The 15,308-nt window shown below is 37.3% G+C and overlaps 1 pseudogene; it reads left to right on the top strand.

Moving 5' to 3' along the window:
• The first annotated feature begins 11,860 nt into the window (after window positions 1-11,860).
• On the top strand, window positions 11,861-12,318 carry LOC128580437 (60S ribosomal protein L29-like; annotated as a pseudogene).
• Window positions 12,319-15,308: the final 2,990 nt, after the last annotated feature.

The following is a 15,308-nucleotide window of genomic DNA, read 5'->3' as shown; positions in this document are numbered from 1 at the left end:
AGAACAGGACAGAAACAATACAAAGTGAAAAATTCAGTGACGCAGTTATATAGAGGTGGAGCTGAGCTATGGTCTGAATGTTGCATCTTGTCGAAATTCATGTTGAAACACCAATCTAGAGGTATTAAGAAGTGGGACCATGGGGAGGGGGTGCGCATATGAGTGCCCTTATGAAAGAGGCTTGAGGGAGCCTGTCCACCCCTCTGCCCTGTGAGGATACATAAAAGACACATTTTTGAGGAATGGGCCCCTCCACCAGACAACGAATCCACTAATGCCTTGATCTTAGATTTCCCAGCCTATAGAAGTATAAGAAATAAATTTCTGCTGTTTGTAAGCACTGGGTTTATGTTTTTTGTTACAACATCCTGAATAGACAGAAACAAACTGAGAGTAGGAAAGAGTTGTAATGTTGTCCAGTGTTGTGAATGGGCATGAGGTAAAGATATTCTGGGCAGGGGGAAGGTGAAAATAGAATAGTGTGTGTGTAAGTTACAAACTGCATAATGTCAATGGGGCGGCAAGGGATAAGGATGAAGAGCATGTAGGAGCCAAAGCTGGAGCCTCTCTTATGTCATACTAGGAATCTTGGCCTTTATCCTAAAAGCAATAGAGATAAGTGAAATGCTTTTTTAAAGAAAGGGATGTCAAGAAAATATGCGCATTTCAGTTAAAGAATGGATTACTTTATCCTAAATGTAGAAGAGATAGATGCTTCCTCATCACTATTCCAGTAGAAATTTATATGTATATAACTTGAATTCACCTTATAATTGTTTGTCTTTCTTTTCTTAGGTTGGGGGTTCCCAAAACTGTGTATAGACCAGAATGACCTAGAGAAGTTATTAAAACAGAAATTTCTGGGTGAGCTTGAGAATTTGCTTCTCGAATAAGTATGTTAACCTTGCCAATCATATGATGAGAACCACTGCTTTAGACTTTGATTTTGTCTTATTTTTTATCATCTTGTCCAATTTCTAGTATCTCCCAGGTACTCATTACCTATTTTCAAAAAAAAAAAAAAAAAAAATGACAGTGTGAAAAAAACTTCAAGTACAAAGGAAATAAATATACATATATATATTCACCCAAATGATGTTTCCTCTTCTTAAGCAAACATTACCCAGGATGAGAAAAGGTGCTTATGTTAGTGTAAATTGTGAGAAAAACAAAGAGGGACAGAAATAGTGGTGGGGATGAGAGCTCCGTGGGGAATCTGAGACTGCTATTTGCTTTCTGTGAATAGAATAGCTTTGAGCGAACCATTTTACTCTCTACAGTGTGTTATCTATGCCTTACTCGGATGATTAAGTGGCCATTAGCAATATTTTATTGAATAGGCCCTTTGAAAAATGTCTCAGAAAGAGACATTTATTTGTATAAAGCCTATTGAATTTAACTTTACCATAATGAATACTACCAATAGAATAAAAGTTCCAAATGTACTACAGCAAGCGTTCCCTTGCATGTGCCTATAAATTCTCTCCTACATGATAAATTATCTTACAAAGAAACCCGACATTCATTGTGCATTGACTATGGAGTGCTTCCTATACGAATGTTTGGGTTACAGACAGTACTCTACACACGTCAATCCTGTTCTGATTCATAAGGTGAAGGACCCATGCTTAGAATTTCTTGCAGGATGGGTGGTGTTTCTCTAAAGGTGGCTTTCCTTTCTCTCTTTATATTCAGTGCTTAAATTTTCATGGACGCAGCAGTGCTTCTTTGTTGCTATATGTAGTTAGAATCTGTGACCAGATATAGATTATCCTTTCTTTGGTTAAGGATAAAATCAGATCACCCACTCATATATTACAACTAACTAGAATCGATGCAGAGATACAATGCCCTCTCTAAATTAAAATTTTTTTTTTTACCAAAAATTCAAATATGCCATTGGTTAGGCTATTTGTCCATAACATTAGAATTCAGAAACCAAACAAAACACATTTCCTGAAATTTGATCTGGCTCAAGATGTACTCATCCAGATAGGGGAAAATCCAACTCAATCTGTTTCCAAAAGGCACCTCTGTTCTCACAAGAACACAGATGGGGGTTATAAAATCTGAGAGAAGAGTCTTTATACTGAAGGTAATGTTTTTAACCCCCTCGACAGTTTAGGTTGAAAATTAATCTCCAGGCAACTATATTAAGAGGTGATTAGCCCTCCCACTTGTGAATGATAATAAAGACTTTACAAAAGTGGCTTCACACCGTGTTTGTCCCTTCTACCTTTCACCTTCTGCCATGTGAGAACACAGCTTCAGAGACATGCTTTGTCATCAGGCACCAAACCTGATAGCACCTTGATCCGTTATTAAACTAAATTTGATAATATATTTTAATAATCCTATCAGATTAAGTAATCTGACCTATTATTAAAGCCTAGCTTACTCAGCCCTATCTTCACCTTTTCACTGTCTCTTAGCACTGAATTCACTAGTCACTAGTTCTGGTGAATCAAACCATTTATTTTTTAAATTTTTACCACTATTGTAGCTTTTCCTTTATACTCCCACTTGCCTTCTCTATTTCCATTTATCTTCAAGACTCAACAGGTTTTTTTGTCACCTAAGGCCCATTCTCTCTTCTTGTGGCATTAGGACACTAATTTTGGTTAGTCTGTTGGCCCACGTGTTAACTCCACCACCTGTAGGCTTCAGGGCTAGAGCACCTGCTCTGTGCTCATTCAATCTGAGCATTCTATTCCCTTGGCCATGATGACAGATTCGTGGATGGGTATACTTAAGCCAGAAAAATGAGTCAATAATATTCAATTCTGGAACATTTGTCCTCTTATAAGGTTAACTTGTTTTTCTCAATGTGTCACTTGTAGAATAAAGTAAAAACAAATGAAAACATGAAATTGCTAGGGTCCTTTCTACAAAGGATATGAGAAAGCGGGAGTAGCACATAGGAGATGCAGTAAAAATGAAATTGCTTAGAAATTTAAGAAGCGTCCAGTAGCAGTACTAAAACTCTCAACAGGCCTATTCCACAAAAACTGACTCTCAGAAATAATTCCCTGGTAGCAAGGTTGCCATTACTTCTGATCTATTCGGAGAAGATCAAATCAGCCATTCTACCCTACCTTTCTCTACCGGACACTGTAACAGTGACAGAAATACAGATTTTCATCTGACCCCCTATATCCAGCTGGGTGCAAATGATTAATGTTCAAATAATTCCAAAGCAAACAAAAAATTTCCATAGGAACTCTGTTAGAAAGGAGACCTCGTAAACACTTGTCTTTGAGGGCAATAAATCTTACCAAATATCTTAGCCAACCTACATTAAAGCCATATTTGTTTTATTTTTATATACTGTTCTTGCAAAGGCTAGTACTTGCAATGAAAACTAGATTCCTACCAAATGTTGTAGGAAAGGGGATTGTACAGGGCACATTCTCGTCATGAGAAAGAACTTGGGGGGTGGGTGGCAATAATGTCAGAGACTGGACAAAAGACTGGAATGCATGCTGTATGAGAAAGGGATCCCTATCCCTTCATAAGACTTCCTACTGAACTAGAAACCAATGAAAAGAGAAATGAGTATATATAGTTTAAGTATTCAAGTAATTGATAGTCACCCTCAAATACAGAAATACCAAAACTGTCCAAAGTCAATGTTAAATGCTGTTTTTCTTGAAACATGCTGTGAACATGATTTAGAAAATTGGGCAAATTATAGTTTGTACCCATCATTTATCTGCACTACTATTTATATACCATCCCAAGACTAAATTACATTCCCGTTCACGTCAGCTGATTGATGTCTAGACTCTCAAATAACTGCTGTCTTTAAAACACCAAGGTTTAGCTTTTGATTCTAAAAGAACTGAGTTATAACCCTCTATCATGTATTCTTGAAATTCTCTGTGATTTATTCGACTTACTTTATCTCAGTGACTGAATATTCTTTTCCTACTGGGTATATAAATGGAGACACGATTTTTCTTTTACAGGATTAACTATAAATATTATTCTCTACATTCAATAGCTTCAATCTCAAAATAATTATATTAAATATATCCAAGTTACAGAGAATTAGCATAGAATTAAGGAAATAAGAAGCTTTAAAAGGAAAAATAGACTTTTAATTTTTTAATTTAATTTTTAATCAAAATCATAACTATACATTTATGGAGTACAATGTGATGATTGGATATACAGTATGAAATGTTTAAATCAAACTCAAAAAAGTGTACTTTGCTTTTTTTGAGACATATTCTTACTCTGTTACCCTGGTTACAATGCCATGGCTTCATAGCTCACAGAAACTCCAAATTCTTGGGCTCAAGCAAAATCCGCCTACATCAGCCTCCTGAGCAGGTGGGACTATAGGTGCCCACTACAACAACCAGGTAGCTTTTCTTTTTTTTTTTTTTAGTAGAGATGGGATCCTGCTCTTGCTCAAGCTAATGGAAAAATAGACTCTTAAAGCCCAGAAAGTTTCTGGTTTATCTAGTTTTACTTTGAATCAGATTATAGAAGATCCAGAACCACATAAATGTTGAAACTCAGAAAAGCTCATGAGATCTGACCTTAAACCTTTGACCTACTTCAAAAACACACTCATTTAATTTGTACTTTATTTAGAGTTGTACTTTGCTTTTTAATATGTTATGATGTATCATAAATATTTTCACATTATTTATGCTATCATAATTTCAATTGCTAAATAATCCATTTAGTTGATAGGTTACAGATTTACAATTATTCTCCTATAGTCATTCATATGGATTGTTTATAATTTTCATATTTAGACAAAACTGTTAGGGATAGCTTTGTGCTTATGTGTTTTTCTATATTTGGGGATATTTTTTAGAATTGAAGATCAGAAATAAAATTACCAATCCAAAGGCATGCCTATTTGAAAATTCCTGAGTCATACAAGCAAATTGAATTTAAAAATTGTTAAAATTGGTCCTGAAACAATTCCAGCTACCATATATGACTTGACCTCTTAAGAAAATTTCCCCAAGGCACTGAGAGGATTACATTTAAAAATACTCGTAAATCAGCATTAAGACTGTTGCATGATAACCACATAAGAAATGGTATTAGCTGTTAAAATTATAGCAATGTTTGAGAGGTTCTGTTTCATCTCTCGAATCGTTTTAAGTATTCGCAAACGTAACTATAAATAAATATAAATACATATTAAAACACTATGATTCTAAAGGCAGAGGAAATTAATAAAAATTAACTTTGGTTTTGTTTAGATTGGTAGGACTATTGAGTGTCATTCATTTTCGTCTTTTCCTTCCTATTTATATTTCCAGATTTGCTTTTTTAAAAATTTCTAACTCAAAAACATTCTAGGTAATGATACTATGTTGTTGAAACATATTGAATACTTACTTCACAATTGTCTGCTTGTTAACCACTCTGCTTGCTCGTTGAATATTGTCCAGTCATGTCGATTTAATCCATTCCTCGTATTAATTTCAAATTTTTAAGGTTAAGGTTGCCTTTCTTTTCTTTATTTTTTTCTTTTCTTTTCTTTTCTTTTCTTTTTTTTTTTTTTGAGGCAGAGTCTCAAGCTGCCACCCTGGGTAGAGCGCCTTTCTTCTTTCCTAAGGGTAATCTGCAAAAATCACAAAACTTCAAGTCATTTCTGACTTGAAAGAGATCGGATGTATAGGTTCCAAAGGAAGAATAATTCCTGCTTCCCACGTTTAGATGGAAATAAGAGAGAAAATTCGGAGTCCCAAGAATAATTTTAGGGTTGAAGGATTGAAATGTGAAAGGAGTGTAAGCAAAGGGATGATGTGGGTGACAGGATCCCCAGAGCCAAGGGTAATCGAAAGAACAACAGAGACATCAAACCTGAAGCAACGGAATGAGAACAAAGCTATGGTATCTGAATTTGTAAACAAATGTAAAGAAATTGAAAATCAAGTGTGTAAATGAGTTCAGTAAGAGCAACTACAGAGATCAAAAATTCTAAGTGTAAATTATGCAGAAAACTCTTCAATTGTTTTTGTCATCGTGATCCAGAGATTGTAGCTTCACCTTGTTTGGTTTTCTCACGTAGTTTAAAAGTTACTTACATTTTATAAATCATCTTACAAATATTTCCATTTGAACCTTTACGTCATTCTCTCCTGGAGCTTCCAGGTTTCTATACCATGTACATCTGTAAAATTTGAAGAGGATATTTTAATAGAAGCCATATATCCTATATGTTCCTGTGTTCCTCTTTCGGTAATACATACTAACTTCCTTTATGCCATCCACAATCCCTTTTGATGTGGTCTGAACAAAACTGATGTCAATTCCTGGCTCCAAGGAAGAGCATGTAACTCAACTCTGCCCAAAATACCTCATCCCTCTGGTCTAGTGATTGGTTTGAGGATGGTGCATTATTCGAGTTTTGCTGGTCAGACAGGGTGAGCTTTTGCTCTAGGACTTTTGATACTCATATAGAGAAAGCAAAGCTGAGATAGGAGAATGAGAAACAAGATCAAAATGATAATGTTTGAGCCCTAGATCGAATTTTTCCTGAACCCTAGCCCTAACTATTCTGTTACATGAGCTAGTAAATTCCCTCCTTTGTTTAAGCAAATTACAGTGGCGTCCATTCCAGCTGCAATAGAAAGTAATTTGATTGGGCGGCGCCTGTGGCTCAGTGAGTAGGGCGCCAGCCCCATATGCTGAGGGTGGCGGGTTCAAACCCGGCCCCGGCCAAACTGCAACAAAAAAATAGCCGGGCGTTGTGGCGGGTGCCTGTAGTCCCGCTGCTTGGGAGGCTGAGGCAAGAGAATCGCGTAAGCCCAAGAGTTAGAGGTTGCTGTGAGCTGTGTGACGCCACCACTCTACCCGAGGGCGGTACAGTGACACTCTGTCTCTACAAAAAAAAAATAATAAAATAAAATGAATAAATTAAAAAAAAGAAAGTAATTTGATTAATCCTAAGAGAAATTAAATTGTGGTGAAATCCTAGTAAATAAATAGTTGTGTGGCTTTAAGGAATGCATAGTACCAAAAATCACTCCAAATAATATTGTGAATCAATGCTTATTTAAGATTATATGATGTACAAACCTCATTCAACCAGAACTCTTTAGGCTTAGAGTGTTTTTTTCCTTCCTTTGCTTGATATGTAGAATTTATGTGATTTTGGTTTTGATGTATACCATTCATGAGAGATAACCTAACCTAGTATACTTGTTTAATGAATATTTTATTAATTTTCAATGTTTCCTTAAGGAATCATTCTTCCCTAATCCTTTGTCAAGGTTGTGTAGTTGATGCTGACTGTACCCCAAATCCAGGCTTTATGGGGCACATGACTCAGATTAGGCCAATAAGAGATTTCCCTGAGACTTTTGCTGGAGTTTTTGGAAAACAAATGTCACTCCATTGTCTGGAATTTCAAAACTATGAAGAGTAGAGTATAAATGTCTTACCACAACAAATAAGTGAGTTGATGGTTATATTAACAAGTTTGATGTAAGCTTGCCACATTGTATATCAAATCAACCCACTGTGCCCCATAAATGCATTCATGTACACAGTTATGATTTAATTATAAAAATTGAAAAGAAAAAGCTTCCAGTGGCTATTTTGGAGGCACTCAGTTCCTATATGAGATTGAGGTCACTATAGAAGAAAGCAAAACTGAAAGATGAAGAGACAGGTGTAGTTTTATGAAAAAAAAGTCTTTAAATATGGATCTATCAATCCCTTAAGCCATCTGTCTCTTAAACGTTACAGTTTCATGACCCAACAAATTTCTCTTCTTTACCTTAAACTGGTTTAGGTTAGGGTTTTGATGCATGAAACCACAACATAATTACAGATTGACTAACTACAGATTGATGTAAAGATAGTGGAGCTTATGGGGTAGTTTCAGCTATCTGACAGATTCTTAAATCCTGTGTCTCAACATTAGCTGAGAAGATATTAGTGACTGACTAACTTCTCTGAAAATACCCTTGGTTGTCATGGTGATGGGAGGGAAGAGATACTAAGAGAGGATTCTGAAATATATTCATACAGAATTTGAACTAGGTGGGAGATGTATCTAATCCAGCTCTAAGACTTCGGCATTCATAGAACCCATTAAAATTCATGGAGATACATTGGTCTCAGATTTTCCATGTTGCTTAAGACATCTAAAAGGGCATTGCTATATAAACGGGCTGGTAGACAAGTTGGAACTTGTGCCTTTGCTAATAATACCCAGTGCTGGGTATCCAGTATAGATTTCCTCTCAACCGTAAAACTGAGACCAGTGTATCTCAGAGACAACCACAGATATTCTTTTTTTTTTTTTTTTTTTGTAGAGACAGAGTCTCACTTTATGGCCCTCGGCAGAGTGCCGTGGCCTCACACAGCTCACAGCAACCTCCAACTCCTGGGCTTAAGCGATTCTCTTGCCTCAGCCTCCCGAGTAGCTGGGACTACAGGCGCCTGCCACAATGCCCAGCTATTTTTTGGTTGCAGTTTGGCCGGGGCCGGGTTTGAACCCGCCACCCTCGGTATATGGGGCCGGCGCCTTACAGACTGAGCCACAGGTGCCGCCCACAGATATTCTTTGGAGTTTTACCGCCACTTTGCAACATGAAAGGATGCAATACATTAGCAATGAAACTAGACTTACCAAATTTATTCTTTTCTTAAGATTTCAACTTTCACATAGCCATCTTCAGAACTCTCAGTTAAACTAGTAAAATATGTTTCTAATTTATCCCAGTACCTAAAAATTCCCAACAATGATATTTTGGAATGAATATGAAAAATCATTTGTGAACATTCTCACTTTCTGTAGGGTTTAGATGTTACCAAATCTCTTAGAGGTTCTTGAGAGCTCATGTCTTTCGTGTAAGATCATATATAAGATGGTTTGTTTCTCTGGTGATCACCTATTCAAATCAGTATTTATAACAAAAGTTATCACAAAATACTCTAAAAATCCCATATATTTGGGGTAAAATTTTATGAGATTAAGATTAGGGGGTACATTTTCATTATTTCCCTCTTTTAATGGATTTTTCAGAGATATCTCTTCTTTTATAAGACAGCAATTGTGTTAGGAATTAAGATACAAGTCTTGCTCTTGTTCTGGTACTACATATATTTAGAGGAGCTACTTTACTGCTAGGAACCAGTGTTTTCAGATATAAAAGGCAGGAATTGGACAAAAATGAGCTCTCAGATTTTTGCCAACGTTGAGTACTTGCTTTTATATAGTCTAATGTTCACAGTAGGAATTAGCAGATGATTAAAAACTTTCCTTATGCCATAGTAACAAGGATTAGTTTCTAAAAGCAGAAAACAATCAAGTTATCAAAACAATTATTTAACAAGAGGATAGATGTGAGAGCAAGTCTAAATTTACTTTGTGTGTATTACATAAGCTACTTCTGGTTGATGTTTTCGTTCTTGTACTTGATCACACCAACAGAGGAATTGGTTTCTTGGCATAGACTCCGTCACGACTCATGGTGGGCATGGGGATGTGCTGTCAGATCCCCTCCAAGGAAGGACCTACTGCCCAGGTGAAGGGAATAAAGTCAGCTAAAGGCCTGAAGCTACCAGCTCTTTAAGGACGGCCACAACTGCATGGAGGCACGTTGCTTGTGTCACACTTTTCCTGGGGGCAGTCTGCACTCCATGACCAAGTGGGAGTGTAAAGGCTCCATCCAGGGCCCTCCAAGGGCTCTCTGTGGGATTGGCCCGGCATTGTCCTGGGCCTGCATCACACCGCACCTATTCCTCTGCCCAATGTGCTTTCCTCCTCTTTCCCTCCAAAGGTATTGATCTCTTATCAACATCTTGTATCCCAAATTCCATCCTACCATCTGTTTCCAGGGAATCCAGACCCTGAAACCTATAACTAATTTAGAATAACAAATTCATATATTTATCTCTCTTTGCTACACATAGAAAAAGACAGGGAGTAAAGTACGCTTCAATATGATGTTTATAGGGAAAGTACTTAGATTGCTTTTTAACTTTCTTCTTCTTTTCCAGTTTTCTTCAGTTTTTCAAAAAGTATGAGTGAATATAATCTTCACTAAAAAATAGAGTCACCATAAAAGAAAAATAATGAACAAGTACAGTAATAATAACATAATTGGGCAAGGGGAATAAGGGATGAATATATAAGGAAGTAATCAGCAGTAGATATTAAAACAGAATTAAACTGTGTTTATTTCTAACTATAACCACAACCAGAAGCTTCTTGATATTGCTGTAAACTCTTCCCAATATTATTCATCGTGTTAGTTTTCTCATAAAAATTAATATTAAAGTGCTTTGAAAAGGTTCATACGCTGAAACAATTTGCCAAGGTAAATCACACATGCACAGTGTTGCCATAGATTTTAAGATTTTAAAGTCTGACACCGCACAGTATCTTCCTCCTATTTATAAATGAAATTTTGCCCATGTTTTCCAAGGCATATTGATAACTAGGCATATTCTACCTCATGTGCCTGAGTGTCCATTATTTTGCACAAGAAATAATTTTCAAGACAGTATTTATCCCCATACTTTATGGAAAGACGTTTAACAGAAATAGACATTGGGAAACAGAAATAGACGTTTAATAGAAATAGATATAAGAACATGCAAAAGTCTTCTTCAGACAAATGTCAGGTGTTTAAAGTATAATTAGGATGATGCATGATAACTAATGGTGAGAGGGACCTTAAGGCCATGGTGATGGTTTTTTTTAACACAATGTGCCCTGGAGTTCCAGAATCAGTGCTGATTGCTCTAGTCACAAACCACCAGGACCCATGCTCAGTGTGACATGTTCTGAATGTCTCTTCACTTGCTCAGCCAAACATCGCCATTGGCAAATAAAATCTGCTTGTGTTAGAAGTAAAAATATCTGCTCAGTTCCATCCCTAGACCGTTACCATTTTCTATCTATGGTATCTACTTTTCATAGAAAAAGGAAATCTGTTTCCAAGTGCTATAACTTAAGACTCCAGAGATTATAGCGTAAGCAATCCTCATGCCAACTTTTCTTTTTCCCTTCCTTTACAGAGGCGATTATTAATGTAACCTTTTTTTTCTCTCTTTCTATAGAATGTCAAAAGCAATCTAAAGATCAAATTCTCTTACATGATGAAAACTGTTCAAAACAATAAGGCAGAAACCCTTCTCTTTTGCAATACCATTTGAAAAAGGGATATTCTCACTACAAAAAGAATGTGTAAATCTCCTCTATTACTGTTATAGGATTTTTAGTGCTTGGTAAAAAGAGATGAAGTTAGAAATTTAAAAAGACAAACTAGCACTCACTGTCTGAAATGGACTGGCCCAGACCAAACCTGCATGCCAGGTGCAGGTCTCCCAATGGCAGGACTTGCCAATGTCTCTCTGTGGCCACATTTACAAGGCTACAACATAAATGGAGCGGCTTCCCCATTTCAAGAAAAGTCAGAGCAAAAAACATGCCTAGTGGAGAAGAATAATACTAGCTCCAGGAAGGAGCATTCCAGAGCTTTTCACAGTTTTTGAGATTTCAATTAAAAGTCACTACCTGCAGGCAGATTTCTTCCAAGTACTTGCTCTATCCAGAACCAGGAAAATGACCAGTAATCTATAGAGGTTTGTTTTCTGAGTGTTGTGAAACAATGCAATAATGCTGAGCAAACTTAGCTTGTGCCAGAGTTCTGTCGCATGAGCCTGGCATCTGGGAATTGGTGTTATTACTCAAAGCAACTGTAAAAGTTGGGAAAAACTTTCCAGTTTGAAGATCCATTAACCCCTGCAAAGGGCCACATTTTAGTACCAACATTTAAGAGATAAGTGTTGAATCCTGTTGAATCTAAGCCCAGACTGAGCTTTTAATAAAGCTTTTAATAAAGAAATCACGGGTCGCGGTACAGACATGGCCAAGTCCAAGAACCACACCACATACAAGTCCAGAAAGTGGCACAGAAATGGCATCCAGAAAACCTGATCACAAAGACAGTAATCTCTTGGTGGTAGATCCCAAGTTCCTGAGGAACGTGGGCTTTGCCAAGAAGCACAACAAGAAGGGCCTGAAGAAGATGCAGGCCAACAATGCCAAGGCCGTGACTGCACATGCTAAAGCTATCAAGGCCCTTGTAAAGCCCAAGGAGGTTAAGAGTAAGATTCCAAAGGGGTGCCTGCTGTAAACTCAGTTGATTTGCCACATAGTCCACCACAAGCTTGGGAAGCGTGCTCGTGCACACATTGCCAAGGGTCTCAGGCTCTCCCTGCCAAAGGCCAAGGCCAAGGCCAAAGGACCAAACGAAGGCCCAATCTGCTGCTTCATCTGCAGCTCCAGCTTCAGTTCCAGCTCAGGCTCCCAAAGGTGCCTAGGCTACCACCGAGGCTCCAGAGGCATCTGTCTGCCATGAGGACAAAAGGACTGGTGTGACCTCTAAGCTGCTGTCTATATTGGGCTGCGATCTTCCTATGCTATTTGTACAAATAAACCTGAGGCAGGAAAAAAATAGAGAGTTGTGCTAAATAATCTTCAAGGTCTCACAGATTCATGTGCTTTAGCAGTTCTCCTTTGGAGAGGTATTGGCATTTATCTTGATAACATAGTTAGAATGGTTTTGTTCTGTGAAATGTTTGGAGAAGACATTAAAATAATGCCCTTCAAGTAGGAGGTGCCTGATCCTTAATGTGAACAAGTGAATACTTTTATATGTCCTATGATCTAATATGAAGACGGTGCCTTGTCAATTCATGAAACAAAAACTTACTGAGCATCTGCTACGCAAAGCTGCAAATGAGGGGCACTTCATATGAGGCAGCAAGCAAGGCAAATACTGTTACACTTGAACCTGAAGTCTTACTTCTACATTACCTGTAAGTCATGGGCATACAAAAATTGGAAATGGAACTCTTAAAACATAACCTAAACCCTTCCATTCTGTGAACTCTTCTACCCATCTAGCTTTTTCCAGTATTCTAGTCAAAATAGACATTTTATTATAAAAAGTAAATGCCTCATTTTTACTGCTGAATTTTTAATCAACTCCTCTTTACTTCTGGAATACCATTGTCCCCATCTTTAAATTTTCAAAATCTAGTCATTCCTCAAGGTCCTAATCAAAACTCTCTATATCTACTATCCCAATTCCTGAGGCCTTAATATTTTCTACTTCATTGTGGTAACTTGTTTGTACACATCCTAGGTAATTCTACTTATTTATAAGGCTTTCACCTTTCTGTCCTTCTTACCCCCTCAAACATTCCCCAAACCTCACATGTACATGATCATTGAGATGCAGATACAATATGGGGTTGTCCCATTCTTATGATAAGTATATTATCATCCCAACATATTATTAGACTGTCTAATCATCGTACATAATTTTAATTATATTAGCATTTTGTGCAATCTTTTGAGAAAGATTTGGGGCCATTTATGACCTGTTGTTTACTATATATTTGTCGGGATCAATCAAGAAAGCACAGCTAACATCAGGTATTTAATGTGGGTGTGGGTGCTGGAAAAGTAGAAGGTGTATAGAAGGTAGTGAGGATGGGAAAATAGCAGTAGCAGGAAAGAAGGAGGTTGGGTTAACAGGGTCAATAAATAGTCAATGGTTCTTTGTGAGAACTGAACACTGGGAGTGTCCATCAGGAGCTAAGTCTACAGAGACAGTAGTTTTCTGGTGGGAGTTGATGGAGAAGATGCAGCTATTGCTGGAACTGCTAACTGAACTAAAGAAGAAAGGGAGAAAGAATACCCTGGTTTCTTCCTCTGTTCCACACTACAATGTCTAAATGCTTTGTTTGGTAGAAAGCAACCAAAAGCCACAGGCAAAAGAGTCTAAGATATACACTTGGCAGGGTTCACTTATTTGCAATACTGGGCCAAGAAGAGAAAGGATGAATAATGGAACTGGGAATAAACAGTCAAATCATCAGCCAAGATAGTTGTTTTGTTTGCAAATATTTTATCTTCATTTTGGAAAACAAAGTGATTATAAGATCCTTGATAGTCCCAGACTGAGATGCAAAAAGAAAGAAAGGAAAAATATAAAAATAAAAAAACAAAATCCTTGAACATGAACAACTTTTGAGCTATTTGGGAGCTAGACTAGTCTAAAACAGAAAACCATGCAATATAGTGTTTATTTCTACTATTCATCTATCTCCTTTTCAAGATTTTCTACAGTCTAGGTATCCTCTAGTCATGGGCTCTTTCCTATAACAGTGCATCCAAGTCTGTCTTTGGATAGATATCACAGTTGTAATTTCCTTTTATATTTCCCTATCAAGCTCCATTTTAGAATGCTTCATAATTTAATTTGTAGAAAAATATAAAAAGCTAACAAAAAAAAAAAGGAAAAATACAAATAGCTAGGTGTGGTAGCCAGCCTACTAGATATCCCCCAGTGAATCTCATCTATTGGTATCACAATCTCATGTAGCATCTTTTGCTTAGGTTAGGGCTCAAAGTGGAGGCAATGGTGTCTCACTTCCAAGTACCATAGTGCAATCATGGGGCAACATACACTGATTTTATAAACAGTCTGACACATTTTCATCACACTGGTTAACACGGCTTTCCTGGCATTTTCTTGGTTATTGTATTAAGCCAATTATATTCTACATTTACTAAGTTTCACATGTACCCTTGTAAGATGCACCGCAGGTGTAATCCCACCAATCACCCTCCCTCTGCCCATCCTCCCCCCTCCCTCCCCTTCTTCTCCCCCGTCCCCGTATTCTTAGGTTATAACTGGGTTATAGCTTTCATGTGAAAGCCATAAATTAGTTTCATAGTAGGGCTGAGTACAATGGATACTTTTTCTTCCATTCTTGAGATACTTTACTAAGAAGAATATGTTCCAGCTCCATCCATGTAAACATGAAAGAGGTAAGATTCTTTATTACATCCAAGGAAACTGATGCTCAGAGTTTGAACAACCTGTCCAACCTGTCTAACCAGTCCTCAGCTGGTTACCCACAGAGCCTGGATACAAACCCACATCCTCCAATCCAATCCCTCCAATGTATTATACATTGCTGAGGATTTTTCCCAGTATCACATCAAAGCAAAGATAGACTTTGGGTCAGGGCTTTCTATTGATCCTCAAAATTCAGCATGTGTGCACCTGGATAATACACAGACACAAGTAAAAGATCAAATGAGACAACACAGGTGCAGCCTGGCTGTTACTAACAGAATACTACGTACAACTGCTCTTGTTCATTCCTCCATCTTCTAATAATTTCCAGACTCCTATATCTAAGCAATTTGAAAATCCAGCTGCAGCTTTTCTTTTCCAAGGATTTGGTCAAGATTATAGACACATTTTCTCGGAATGTCCTAACTGTGTGTTATA

The sequence above is a fragment of the Nycticebus coucang genome, chromosome 3 (assembly GCF_027406575.1).
Source record: "Nycticebus coucang isolate mNycCou1 chromosome 3, mNycCou1.pri, whole genome shotgun sequence".
Classification (NCBI taxonomy): domain Eukaryota; kingdom Metazoa; phylum Chordata; class Mammalia; order Primates; family Lorisidae; genus Nycticebus; species Nycticebus coucang.
The sequence above is the reverse complement of the archived record's forward strand: the minus strand, read 5'-3'. Positions and strand labels throughout refer to the sequence as shown.